Raw genomic sequence first — 12,396 nt, forward strand, 5'->3', positions numbered from 1 at the left:
TTTTAACAGCTGTCTGGCCTCACACTGTGTAAAAAGAACGTCAGCAGATTTATTTTCCCCATATAAAGGAGCATTTCCAATTCGCACCATGTACTCTGTGACTCTTACGGAGACTATTTATTCAGAAGGAATGCTGGGCAAGTTTGGAAAAGCTGTCTCTAACTGCAGATCCAAGAGGTCATTTGACAGAACGAGAAACAAAACCTATACATGGTCAAAACATGAAGAGAACTAGAGTCTGTCATTCTTTCTTTTACAGAGAAAAGTTTCTAAATCCTTAAAACACAGCTTGGCAACAGCAAAACAACTCTTGCTCTCCCTCCTCCATTCTCAAGCTCTGTATAACCAGAACGCCTCCATTCACTTAGCAAATATCAGCCTTTTTTTGGAGGAGGGAACCTGCTTGGAATTAATGAGGTGGCACCAAAACATAACTTCTATTAATAAATTGCTTTCTTCAATGGACATGGCTCCTTTTTTATCAGTTGTTTTTTTTTTGTTGTTGTTGTTGTTTAAAGCAGAATATCTTTCAAAGGCCTTTTATGCATTTTTAGACCATCTTGTACTCTTTCCCTTTTCTTCTTCTTTTTTTTTCTTTCCTTTTTAAAAAGTAGGACATGCCATCCATGCTATGCAAGGAAAACTAAACTCCAGCTCACAATAACACAGTTTCATCCCATGGCATAATGGAAATAGTAACATTCAGTGTGGCCACACAGAAGTACTGAAACTGCAACTCAAATTTGGAGTGTTTCAGGGAGGAATTAATAGAAGCAAATTAAGTATGGGTAGAGGCAAAACTGAAGTTACAGATATGCAGTGTAAATTCCTAAACTAAGGTACACTAGTTCTCTCAGAAACTATAAAATGACCAACCAGCTCAAGAAAGAAAGCTACAACACAAAAAATCTTCACGATCACTTTTTCATTCACACAAATAAAAAGAAAATCACCATTAACCTTCATAGAGAAGCGATGCACCTTAAAGCCGATCATTTCACTTACCACTGAGTCTGCACCCCAGGGCCTCTTAAATCCATTTAACTGCAGTACATCCAGAACATATGGGAATCCTTAGCACATTCACTTAAAGAACAAACTTTAACCCACTAGTTATTTTATGAGAGACATCAAAAACAGAAATCCCTGAAATTCTAGGGAGAGATAGGAATTTGAAATCCAGCCTCTGGACTCTGGTGTCTATCTTTAACTTGAAAATGATTTGGTTTCACATTCCATTGAAGTCCCACTGGCAGATGCCTTTGGTAAGCTCACCAATGGCAGGCTTTCAAACGCCCTCCCTTCACCCCCTCCTCCCTCTGACTAAGCTTCCGCTGTACGAGCTAATGCTGACTTACTCAGCTGTCCTTTTACCTGTCTCCGCGTGGGTGAAAGGAGATGCTTTCATTGATGGCTATTACGGAAACCCTTGGAAACTAAGATGAACCCGAGGACTGGCTATGCTTCCCCCTCTGCCATCCCCTCCCCGCCCCTTACTGCCAGAAACCAACTGACTTCCAAACTTGGCTGCCCGAAAAAGAATGTTCTCTGATTGGCATTCCTGGAAGCAGAAAGCAAGGCGGCTCAAGTTTTGTTCTTTTGCTCAGCATAAATAACTTCCCAGGTATACACCGTACAAACATGTCAGTTTCCTGGATTTTATCCCTAACTTTGAGGAGAAGCGAGAAAATATTTGGGGGCATTATATATTTGTTGGAGTATAGCACTTAAGTTTTAACATCCACATGCATTTTCCCCCCCCCAAAATGGCTATGGCTGCAATGAAAATGTGAAATGGCAAGTCATTTGTTAAAAGTTTAATGAGTTTTAGTAAATGAGTCGTGACCTTTTAGAGGAAGAAACATAGCCAAGTTCCCTGTTTGGGGCTCTTCTGTGAGGGTAAAAATTTGCTTATGGGAATTGTGGAAATTCCTATTTTGAAAAACTGTGGAAACTAATTCACTTGCTTTGTACTTTATATCACAGACAACGGGATGAGAGGGTGCAAAAAACCACATCTGCCTCCCTTGTCTAATGCTTCTTTTTCAGGACCATCTTGCAAAACTTTGGTGCGCACTGGGAAAGAAAAAGTGTATACGCTCCACAAAATTGTCAAAGGGAGATTGAGTGAATGAGGAAATAAAAGTATTTCATTAAACCGGGTCAGACAAGGATTAATAATGTGGGGCCCTTTTAAATCACGACTGATAAACATGTGTCTAACATTTATTTGGTGGTTGTTGGGACCAAAGGATCTGTGCTAAAATATCATTTACCTCTTTGTGTTCAAAACAGTGAATTTATTATATGCAATTTTCTGAACCAGACTTCTTGAAAGGCCTGATAAAGGATTTATAATTTTGATAAACAGACAAACCACTGTGCCAAGCATTTTGGAGTTTCCAAATTTCAGTTGACTGTGGCTGCCAACTTTGGGCTACTGTCAGCTGGCTGGGCTCAGGGTGGTGCAGCAGCCTGCAGCTGCCACTTGCCACTTGTATGGACAGCTCAGAAATATTCAACAGCAAGAGTCTTAATCCAGAAACCAGCGTTCCCTTCGTTCGCGGTTGGTTTTTAAGTTTTTGTTCTAAGCTATTTTGTACCACATTTAGAAAAAGACCATTTTAAGGAACGATGGATGTAACTTTCATTAACCGGTGTCATGTTTCTAATTTATTTCAGTGGTGTTTTGATGCTCTGTATTAATTGGTGTCCTACCAGATTGCTCGCCCCTTCACCTAATTTTGTTACCAGATGTCTTTTTAAGTACAGACTAAAGAGAGGAAAAGAGGAAGAGGAAACTTTCCTGATTCTTATCCCCAAAGTTTATCTTATTGAAATTGCAGGCTACATACAATGCAAATAGATGGTGGCATTCAAATGACTTTATAAATGTAGAGAAATAACCACAGAGGCCAGGAAGCAGACATATCTGTCCCTGTGTTTCTTTTTTGCCTCCATCAAAACACTCCATCCCAAGGATACAGATGGTATCAAAATATATGTGAACTAAGAGGAGTGGACAGAGTTGGAATTCGGCCATCTGGTTCCATTCAGCCTCACGATTCACTTATGTTGTATATCTGAGAGAGTACCAGCAGTTAACTGGCACTCAAGGAATACTGGAACTGAAAAACTGCTTCTGTAAAAGTGTATATTTTAACCTATGGAAAATGATTATATGTTTTAAGAAAATGTATTTTGTATGTCTCTGGTTGGTTGGGGGAGAAAAAAACTAAAATTTGTATTTTTCTTCAAGGTAATGAAAAGATTATATGGAGTGTACATGAAGTACTAAACACCTTTACTAAAGCCCCCCCAAAATCATTATATATTGTGTGTGTGTGTGTGCACGCGATTGACTCTAATTATTAACATGGTAGATATCTGCTAAGATCATTTCTGCTGATCTTGCTGGGTTGTAAGAAAAACAGAGGAAATGCTAGGTCCTTCTAATATTTCACATTAATAAACCATAACAATTTTCTTTACTGAATTGTTACCAGCCATTCCTTATAGGACAGCATTCATATATCAAATATGTCTTTAGTTTCTTAACTTTATCTGCACTTGTCTATTGGCCTGTGCCAATCATGGAAATTCCAGGACAGCTGAAACAGCCTGGGCAGTGTTAGTCCAGACCTAAGGGTGAGTGAGCACAATGGGAATCTTTCTCTTTTCTTTTTTTCCCTTAACCTTCACAAAGCAATTGATAAGATTTATAATGGCTAGAGCTCAGTCATTATCATGAATAAATGTTGTTTAGCTCTTTCACATGAGAGTCAGGATTTGATCAGAAAAATAGCTTTCAGGGCTTTCTTCCAAAGAAAACTGGGCATGTAACAGGCAAATCAGCTCCCCTTGATTTATCATGAACAGGCAGTTAATCTGTGCTCCATTCTCCAGAAATAGAGTGTGTTAGCGCTAGTTCTGTGGATGGCGAATGCCAGTAGCAAAAATGCCTTGCAGGGGTGGACATGTGTGACGATACACCTTCGCCTTGCTGTTTGAGGTGCCCTGTTAGAAACAACTCTCTTCTTCTGGGAGTTTGATGGAAAATTTTAAACTGGAAATCTGTGTTGCAGAATAATCCTGTGCAGTTTGTTATCTGCTCATATAGGATTCCCTCCCTTCCAAATAGCATCTTCCATTCATTATTCGGTAAACTCCTTCCTCAGAGATTCCCTCACTCTTCCCCCCTCGGCTGGGGCATGTATTCAAAAATGCCTTGAATTGTAATCATTTAAGGCCATAGGATATGGAAAGCTGACACACTCGTTAAAGGCAAGGATGATTTCTTCAGATCTGCCAGAATATCTTGCTCACATCTCACACAAGGCTGGCAATTAATAATAGTTTCTTGAAGGAACTGTCCAGAATAAAAATGAACTATTTTGAAATATTGTTTTTTAAAAATGCAAATATTTTTAGCAATGTGCTAAACTGTATATTATTATTAATAATGTAATTATTAATAGCCATCATTCATTTGCATTCTTACCACTTGTCAAGCATATTATCTAATCTCTACAACCCACTGCAGTAGGCATGGTCAGCAATAAAGGTTCAATAGCTTGTCTAAGGTCACAAAACTAGCAAGTGGTTGTGAGAAGTTCATGTCAGGATCTCTCCTACAAATATGTAAATAGTGGTGTACAAGATTAAATGTCCTTTCTTTTACACATTTTTGGTTTTTCCTGAAATTGGTAGTTAGGTCATTCTTTTGTTTGCTTAATTTTCTGTGTGCACAACATTACATTTTCTAAAATTCTCCAGTGGATAGGTAAAATTCCTCTTAATATAGTCAAACATATCATTGACTTTATCAGCTCTTGCACCCCAATCTCTGTAATCTTGGGACTGCTCTTTGCCTCTCTGCTGTGTTGGGTCTTTCTGAATTCTTCGTTCTCTTTCTTGACAAAGTCCCTCATGGATGGTGGGATAGGCATATGATTCTGGTAGTTTTCTGAGAAAGAATGCTTGGGGCAAGTAAATTTTTGGAGAATTTCAATGCTTAAAAACATCTTTATTCTTTCTTCCCCTTCATTGGTAGCTTGGCTAAATATAAAATTCATTGTTTAAAAGTACTTTTGTGGTAGAGGGCAGCCCTAGCAGGCCTGCTGACTTTTCCCTGGGACCCACTAATACACCTGTGCTCAAGACCAGGTGTGTCAGCCCGGCAGGCTAAAACACACAGCCCTAGTAGATAAGGGAACTACGGGAACATTCCTTGCCCTATTGTCCCAAGCATATGTAAACATTCACTGGAGGCAGTCTGACTCTGGTAGGCAAGTTTTATGACGTCCAGCTCACACCTGTCCTGGAGAACTGACACCCACTAGTGAGGTTGACTTTGCCCCGTCTCTTCTCTATATGTAAGTAAAAAGTCTTTCCATCAGAGTCCGTGTAAGCCGTACTTTTGCTGGTGACCCCAATACCTATTTTAGAATGGGTTGACATCTCTTTGGATGCCTCTCCTTTTGATCAACAACTTTTCTTCCAGAAATTTCAAAGAATTTCTTCATTGTCTTTTAGTTTCTGGTATTGTTATTGAGAAGTCATTTTGTTCTCTGATCTCTTTTTTTAAATTTTTTTTAGTGATTTTTAAATTTTTTAAAAAATATATGATAACCAAGAAACACAAACATTCTTAAAATATGATCATTCCATTCTACACATATAATCAGTAATTCACAATATCTTCACACAGTTGCATATTCATCATCATGATCATTTCTTAGAACATTTGCATCAATTCAGAAAAAGAAATAAAAAGACAACAGAAAAAAATTCATATATACCATACCCCTTACACCTCCCTTTTTTTAAATTAATTTATTTTTTATTTATGATACATAACCACATGCAAACACAAACATTCTTATCATATGATCATTCCGTTCTTGTTTAATAATCAATAACTCACACTATCATATAGTTGCATATTCATCGTCATGATCATTTCTTAGAACATTTGCATCAATTCAGAAGAAGCAATAAAAAGAAGACAAAAAAATTCATACATACCATACCCCTTACCCCTCCCCTTCACCGATCACCAGCACTTCAATCTACTAAATTTATTTTAACATTTGTTCCCCCTATTATTTATTTATTTTTAATCCATATGTTTTACTTGTCTGTCGATAAGGTAGACAAAAGGAGCATCAGACACACAACCACACAATCACACTGAGACAGCCATATCATCATACAATCATCTTCAAGAAACATGGTCACCGGACCACAGCTCCACATTTTCAGGCAGTTCCCTCCAGCCTCTCCATTACATCTCTGATCTCGTGTATTTGACCTGTTTTTGTTTCCTTCTTTTTCCTCTCTCTCAGTAAGCATTTGCTATTTCTTCTTTATCCCTGGTGTCCTAAAATATCATGACATTGTACTTTGGGGTGGTTATTTTCCCCCTCCATTTACTGTGTTTCAAATTCAAGGGACTTTTACTCATATTTTCCAGTTCTCAGAAATTTTATTTTATTTCTTAAGCAATTCCTGACCTCTTTTTCCTCTGTTCTTTCATTCTGAAACTCCTTTTAGTTCTATGTTGGATCCCTTAGAATTTTGTTATCATTTCTCTCCATTCATCTTCTTTCTGTCATCTCTTCTCTGGAAGCACTCCTCATCTCTCTTCTGTTGAATGTTTCCATTAACATATTTTTAATTTGTGAGAATTCTACTTATTCCTTTTTCATAGCATCATGCTTTATTTCATGGACACAATATCTTTTATAATATATATGAGAATATAAATTTCAGTTTTTAAAGCTTTCATCTGTTTCCTGCAGAATCTTTTTCCCCTTAAATTCTTCTTAATTTTGTTTGATTATCTTGTATGTCAGAGACTTTCTTAAATATCTGGTATTACTTTGCTTTCTGCTTATGTTTAAGAGTAACTAAAAAATTAACCAGAAAAAAATAAATAAAATAAAAATGAATCCTAAGGACCATCTCATTCATGTCCAGGCCAAGAGTGGGATGATGCAGTCAATTGTCTTTCCTTTTCCTAATAGACAGTTACGGCCTCATGATTAGTCTTCCAGGGGATTTTACTTTTTGGGAAGCCCCTCTTGGTTGTTGGGAATGTCACTTTCATGCTCCTAGCTTCTCATAGTAAGTGTGGCATGGGCTGGTCTCTATCCCTGTCCTGTTGATGGTCCTACAGGCAAAATTACATTGTAGGGAACAACCAAATAAAGAGGCCGAGTCCTCGATCTTGGGGTCTGCACCTATGAACCATATTCCTGCAAAGGATAGGCTAAAACTACTTAAAATAAGCCCTAAGAGTCACCCCCAGTGAACTTCTTTTGTAACTCAGATGTGGCCTCTCTAAGCCAAATCGGCAGTTGAACTTCTATTAGGAAAATAGAAAATAGAAAATAGTAACTGTCTATTAGGAAAAGGAAAGACAATTGACTGCATCATCCCACTCTTGGCCTGGACATGAATGAGATGGTCCTTAGGATTCATTTTTATTTTATTTATTTTTTTCTGGTTAATTTTTTAGTTACTCTTAAACATAAGCAGAAAGCAAAGTAATACCAGATATTTAAGAAAGTCTCTGACATACAAGATAATCAAACAAAATTAAGAAGAATTTAAAGGGAAAAAGATTCTGCAGGAAACAGATGAAAGCTTTAAAAACTGAAATTTATATTCTCATATATATTATAAAAGATATTGTGTCCATGAAATAAAGCATGCCCTCCCTCCTGCACAGGGCATGACTCCCAGAGATGTAAATCTCCCTGGCAACATGGGACAGAAATCTGGGGATGAGCTGGAACTCGGCATCAAGGGATAGAGAAAGTCTTCTTGATCAAAATGGGGACAAGAGAAATGAGACAAAGTTTCAGAGGCTGAGATTTCAAACTGAATTGAGAGGTTATCCTGGAGGTTATTCTTATGCATTATATAGATATCCCTTTTTAGTTTATGGTGTATTGGAGTGGCTGGAGGGAAGTACCTGAAACTGTTGAGCTGTGTTCCAGTAGCCTTGGTTCTTGAAGGTAATTATATAATTATATAACTTTTACAATGTGACTGTGGGGTTGTGAAAACCTTGTGCCTGATGTTTTTTTTTTTTATCCAGGGTATGGGTAGATGAGTAAAAAAATATGGACAGTAAATAAATAATAGAGGGGACAAAGGGTAAAATAAATTGGGTAGATGGAAATACTAGTGGTCAATGAGAGGGAGGGGTAAAAGGTATGGTATGTATGCATTTTTTCTTTTTATTTCTTTTTCTGGAGTGATGCAAATATTCTAGAAAAATGATCATGGCAATGAATACACAACTATGTAATGATATTGTAAGCCATTGATTGTATACCATGTATGGAATGGATGTGTGTGAAGATTAGTCAATAAAAATAAAAAAAAAATACACTGCAGCAGGGAGTCAGTGGGTAGCTTCCCCGGTAGACATCTGAGTCTGTAATGCTCCTTCATCAAACAGATATATTAACCAAACTACATGTAACTCCCCTGTCTTTTAGTAATTTCTTTCAATAAATGTTTTTCGGGGGGGGGGGGGGAAACTAAGCAGAGTCTGGCATTGTCATATGGGCACCCTATGTTGCCATAAGACAGGCAACTTCAGAGCCCTTTCACTGAAGCACCCTCAAGAGTAACTCAGACCCCCCAGAGCAGAAACCCCAACAGTGTTCTCGGAGGTACAAGCCTGGTTGCCTGTGCTCTGGGAGCAGAGCTGGTGAAGAAGGCCTGGGGACAGTTGTCACTATGTGGCATACAGAGCTCAACTTAATTTCTCAGATTTCGGTTCCGCACCTCAGCCCTGCTCACCACCCTTTTCAATATTGCTGAGTTTGTAGACTCTCCAGTGAAGGTCCTCCAGAGAACAACTAGACCCCGCCTCACCACCTCCTGCAGGGTGGGGGAGGAGTAGCTGCTTGGTTGCACAGCGTTGGGGAAGGGATTTGGGTGCCCACTGCTATTTTAAAAGACTTTCGGTCCTGTTTTCAGCCCCAAATATTTCCAGTAACATCTTCCAGTTATTGAGATTTTTCAGGCTTCTGTATGGAGTCCCCATTTGCCACTTGTTGGCTTTTTCACTGAAGGCCTTGGGTTTTTATGTCTCTGCTTATTAAGTCAGGCATTGCTCACCCATCCCCTTTCCATTCTCCAAAACATGTGTCAGTAGCCCTCTTTCTGCTGTTCATTTTCACCCATTTTTTTTTTTATTTCAGTGACCAATTTTTGCTTGTTTATTTATTGTTAGTGCAGGGTTGCTTTGGGAGGGTGAGGGTGGAGTTAAGCATGTGCTCCATTCCATCATTTTAACAGCAATTCTCTGCCATCATTATTTAACACTGTTTTAAAAGGAGAACAAATTCTCAAACCTCTCTCCAAAATGATCCCCTTAATTACACTGGGGAGTAGGGATGTCAGGAAGCAACATAATATTTTGTATTTCTCCATTAGAATATCTGATGTTAAAATGAAAGCTAAATCCCAATAAGGTATATAATTATATCAGTCATAGTGAGGTATAACATTCAACTAAGAGAAAGAAATCTTTTTATTTGGAAGTTTGCTGTGGTCCCTTATATGAAAACTTTCATCATTTATCTCTGGCACTAAATACATGAAAATATTTAATCATAAATAATTCCTGCATAAGTCATATCCTTTAAGACTATGAATCTTAAAAACTGAAACTGAATTTCCTTTGTAACTAAATTTCTGCTTAAACTTTCAATTAAACCATAATCCAGTCAAGAAAGGTAAATTCTACTTTCCTAACATTTTCTTGGCTGATGTTCCTTATGTCAACCTGGACACATCAGCCTTCCAGAACACACGGTGTACACTATTTCTTCAATAGTATTACACCAGCATTAAAGCTACCCTCTACTCTTAGAGAGGAGATGTTCACACCTCATTTTTGTATAGTTGTAAGAGTTGGTCCTGGGCAAAGGGTCAGAGGCCATCCTTAGCATCTTTATTTTCCTTCTACATTTGCTGTCTCTCCATATAGCTCTTCCATCTATCTCCAAAATAGTCAATTACACTCTTATAACTAGTCAGAGGGGCTGTCCCGTGGGCCCTACACTTCGAAGTGCCTTGTTGCTCTATCCTTTCTCTGGCTGTGAGTCTCTCCACAGGGCTTTGAGTTGGAAGGACAACAAGTGACTTTCTTCTATATATGCTCTGGGTACCTCAGATCCTGGAATTTCCTGTCCAAATGGCCCTGAGACTGGCCGCAGATCTGTCTTCCCAATGGTGGACCTGCCTCTACTGGACACACATTGAAGACTCAGGGGTGGCAAGGCATGATCGTTTGTGGGGATGTTTGTGGGGATGCAGGGGATATGAATCAAACTTGAAACAGTGTGCCAAGGTGTCCTAACACACATAGGCAGAGCCCTTTCAGATACAGGAAAGGACTAGAGATGGGAATAGAAACAGGAAGTAGGAAATATGGGTGCTATTTCTCTTTGAGCTGCCACATTTAGATCTAGAATTCCCAGGAGTCAGAATTTCAATTTGAACTGGCCCTTCAAAACCACTGTGAACCCCTTCTAACATGAAAAAATTAGAATAGGCATAGCCCAAATACCCCTAAAGAATGGGGGAAAGATCAAAGGTGATGGTGGAGTTAAACAGAGAAGGTAGGATGTCCTGGTTTGAAAGGATGTATGTCCCCTACAAAAGCCATATTTTCATCTATATCCGGTTTTGTAAAGGCAGAATAATACCTATCCAATACTGTATGTTTGAAACTGTAATCAGATTATCTCCCTGTAGATGTGATTTAATCAAGAGTGGCTGATAAACTGGATTAGGTGATGACATGTCTCTACCTATTTGGGTGGGTCTTGATAAGTTTCTGGAGCCCTATAAAAGAGGAAACATTTTGGAGAATCAAAGAGATTCAGAGAGAGCAGAGAATGCTGCAGCACCATGAAGCAGAGAGTCCACGAGCCAATGACCTTTAAAGATGAAGGAGGAAAATTCCTCCTGGGGAGCTTCATGAAACCAGAAGCCAGGAGAAGCTAGCAGATGATGCCGTGTTCGCCATGTGCCTTTCCAGATGAGAGAAAAACTGTGACTGTGTTCACCATGTGCCTTCTCACTTGAGAGAGAAACCCTGAACTTCACTGGCTTTCTTGAACCAAGGTATCTTTCCCTGGATGCCTTTGATTGGACATTTCTATAGACTTGTTGTAATTGGGACATTTCCTCAGCCTTAGAAATGTAAACTAGCAACTCATTCAATGCCCATTTTTAAAAGCCATTCTGTTTCTGGTATATTGCATTCTGGCAGCTAGCAAACTAGAACATAGGGTTTAACAAATGAGTATGATTGATTGTTGAATCATTAAATTGATATTTCTTTTAGTCTCCGGTGTCTTGAAGCAGCTAGAAGGAAAAACCTAAAATTGTGGAATTGTAACCCATACAAAACTATGAAATTGGTTCTGCAGCTAATTGTTGCAATGTGCTTTGAAATGTATTGTTGTTTTTTTTTTTCTTTGGTATACATATTATTTTTCACACAAAAAGAAAAAGTCGATTATGATGATAAATGCATAGCTATATGATGATATTCTGAACCACTGATTGTACACTTTGGATGATTACATGGGGTCATGGTCAGGTTCATGTGTCAACTTGGCCAAGTAGTGGTACCTGTTTGCCTGTTTGGGCAAGTTCTGGCTTGTCCTTTGTTATGAGGACATTTCATAGAATTAAATCATGATCACGTCAGCTGCATCCACAGCTGATTCCATCTGTAATCAGCCCACGGGTGTGTCTTCTTTAATGAGTGATGCTTAATCTAATCACTGGAAGCCTTTTAAGGAGGATTCGGAAGAGACAGGCTCTCTTCCTGCTTTGGCAATCCTCTCCTGTGGAGTTTGTCCAGACCCTCCATCGGAATCGTCATCTTCACAGCCTGCCCTGCAGATTTTGGACTCTATGTTCCCACGGTTATGTGAGGCACTTTTATTAATTTTATATGTATGAATATTTCCTGTTAATCCTGTTTCTCTAGAGAACCCTAACTAATACACATGGCATATGAATATCTACCAATAAAAAATAAAAATAAAAAATCACTATTAAGACACATTTGTCAAGGAAGGAAAAACACTAGATTTAACATTCTGTAAGTCTGATTTATAATCGCTAAATGATTAATGTGGTTTATGCATTTCTATTTGTACCCCTGTCTCAGGTCCTGCAAATATTATGGACATACTGCTCTCATATTAATATTCCAGTGCTTTAAAACTAACCCACATGCTTTCTCTTCCCCAGAAAAATTTATTTTTCCTGTATAATAATAAGCTTCAAAATCATATATATATATATATATATATATATTTTTTTTTTTTTAAACTCACCAGAGATCTA

The 12,396-nt window shown here is 38.3% G+C and overlaps 1 protein-coding gene across 14 annotated transcripts in view; it reads right to left on the reverse strand.

Moving 5' to 3' along the window:
- The window catches only part of DTNA (dystrobrevin alpha), a 383,081-nt gene that overhangs the window by 274,699 nt on the left and 95,986 nt on the right, over window positions 1-12,396 (reverse strand). For 3 of the 14 annotated variants that reach the window (XM_077135643.1, XM_077135653.1, XM_077135652.1), the window contains exon 1: window positions 1,006-1,291. The exons of 2 other annotated variants lie outside the window; for them this stretch is intronic. The gene's annotated coding sequence lies outside the window, so the exon portion shown is untranslated. Of the gene's footprint in view, window positions 1-1,005; window positions 1,292-1,358; window positions 1,501-12,396 lie in introns of those variants that run through there. 9 more of the 14 variants (XM_077135651.1, XM_077135656.1, XM_077135654.1 and 6 more) reach the window with 7 other exon arrangements.

The sequence above is a fragment of the Tamandua tetradactyla genome, chromosome 18, assembly GCF_023851605.1.
Source record: "Tamandua tetradactyla isolate mTamTet1 chromosome 18, mTamTet1.pri, whole genome shotgun sequence".
NCBI lineage: Eukaryota > Metazoa > Chordata > Mammalia > Pilosa > Myrmecophagidae > Tamandua > Tamandua tetradactyla.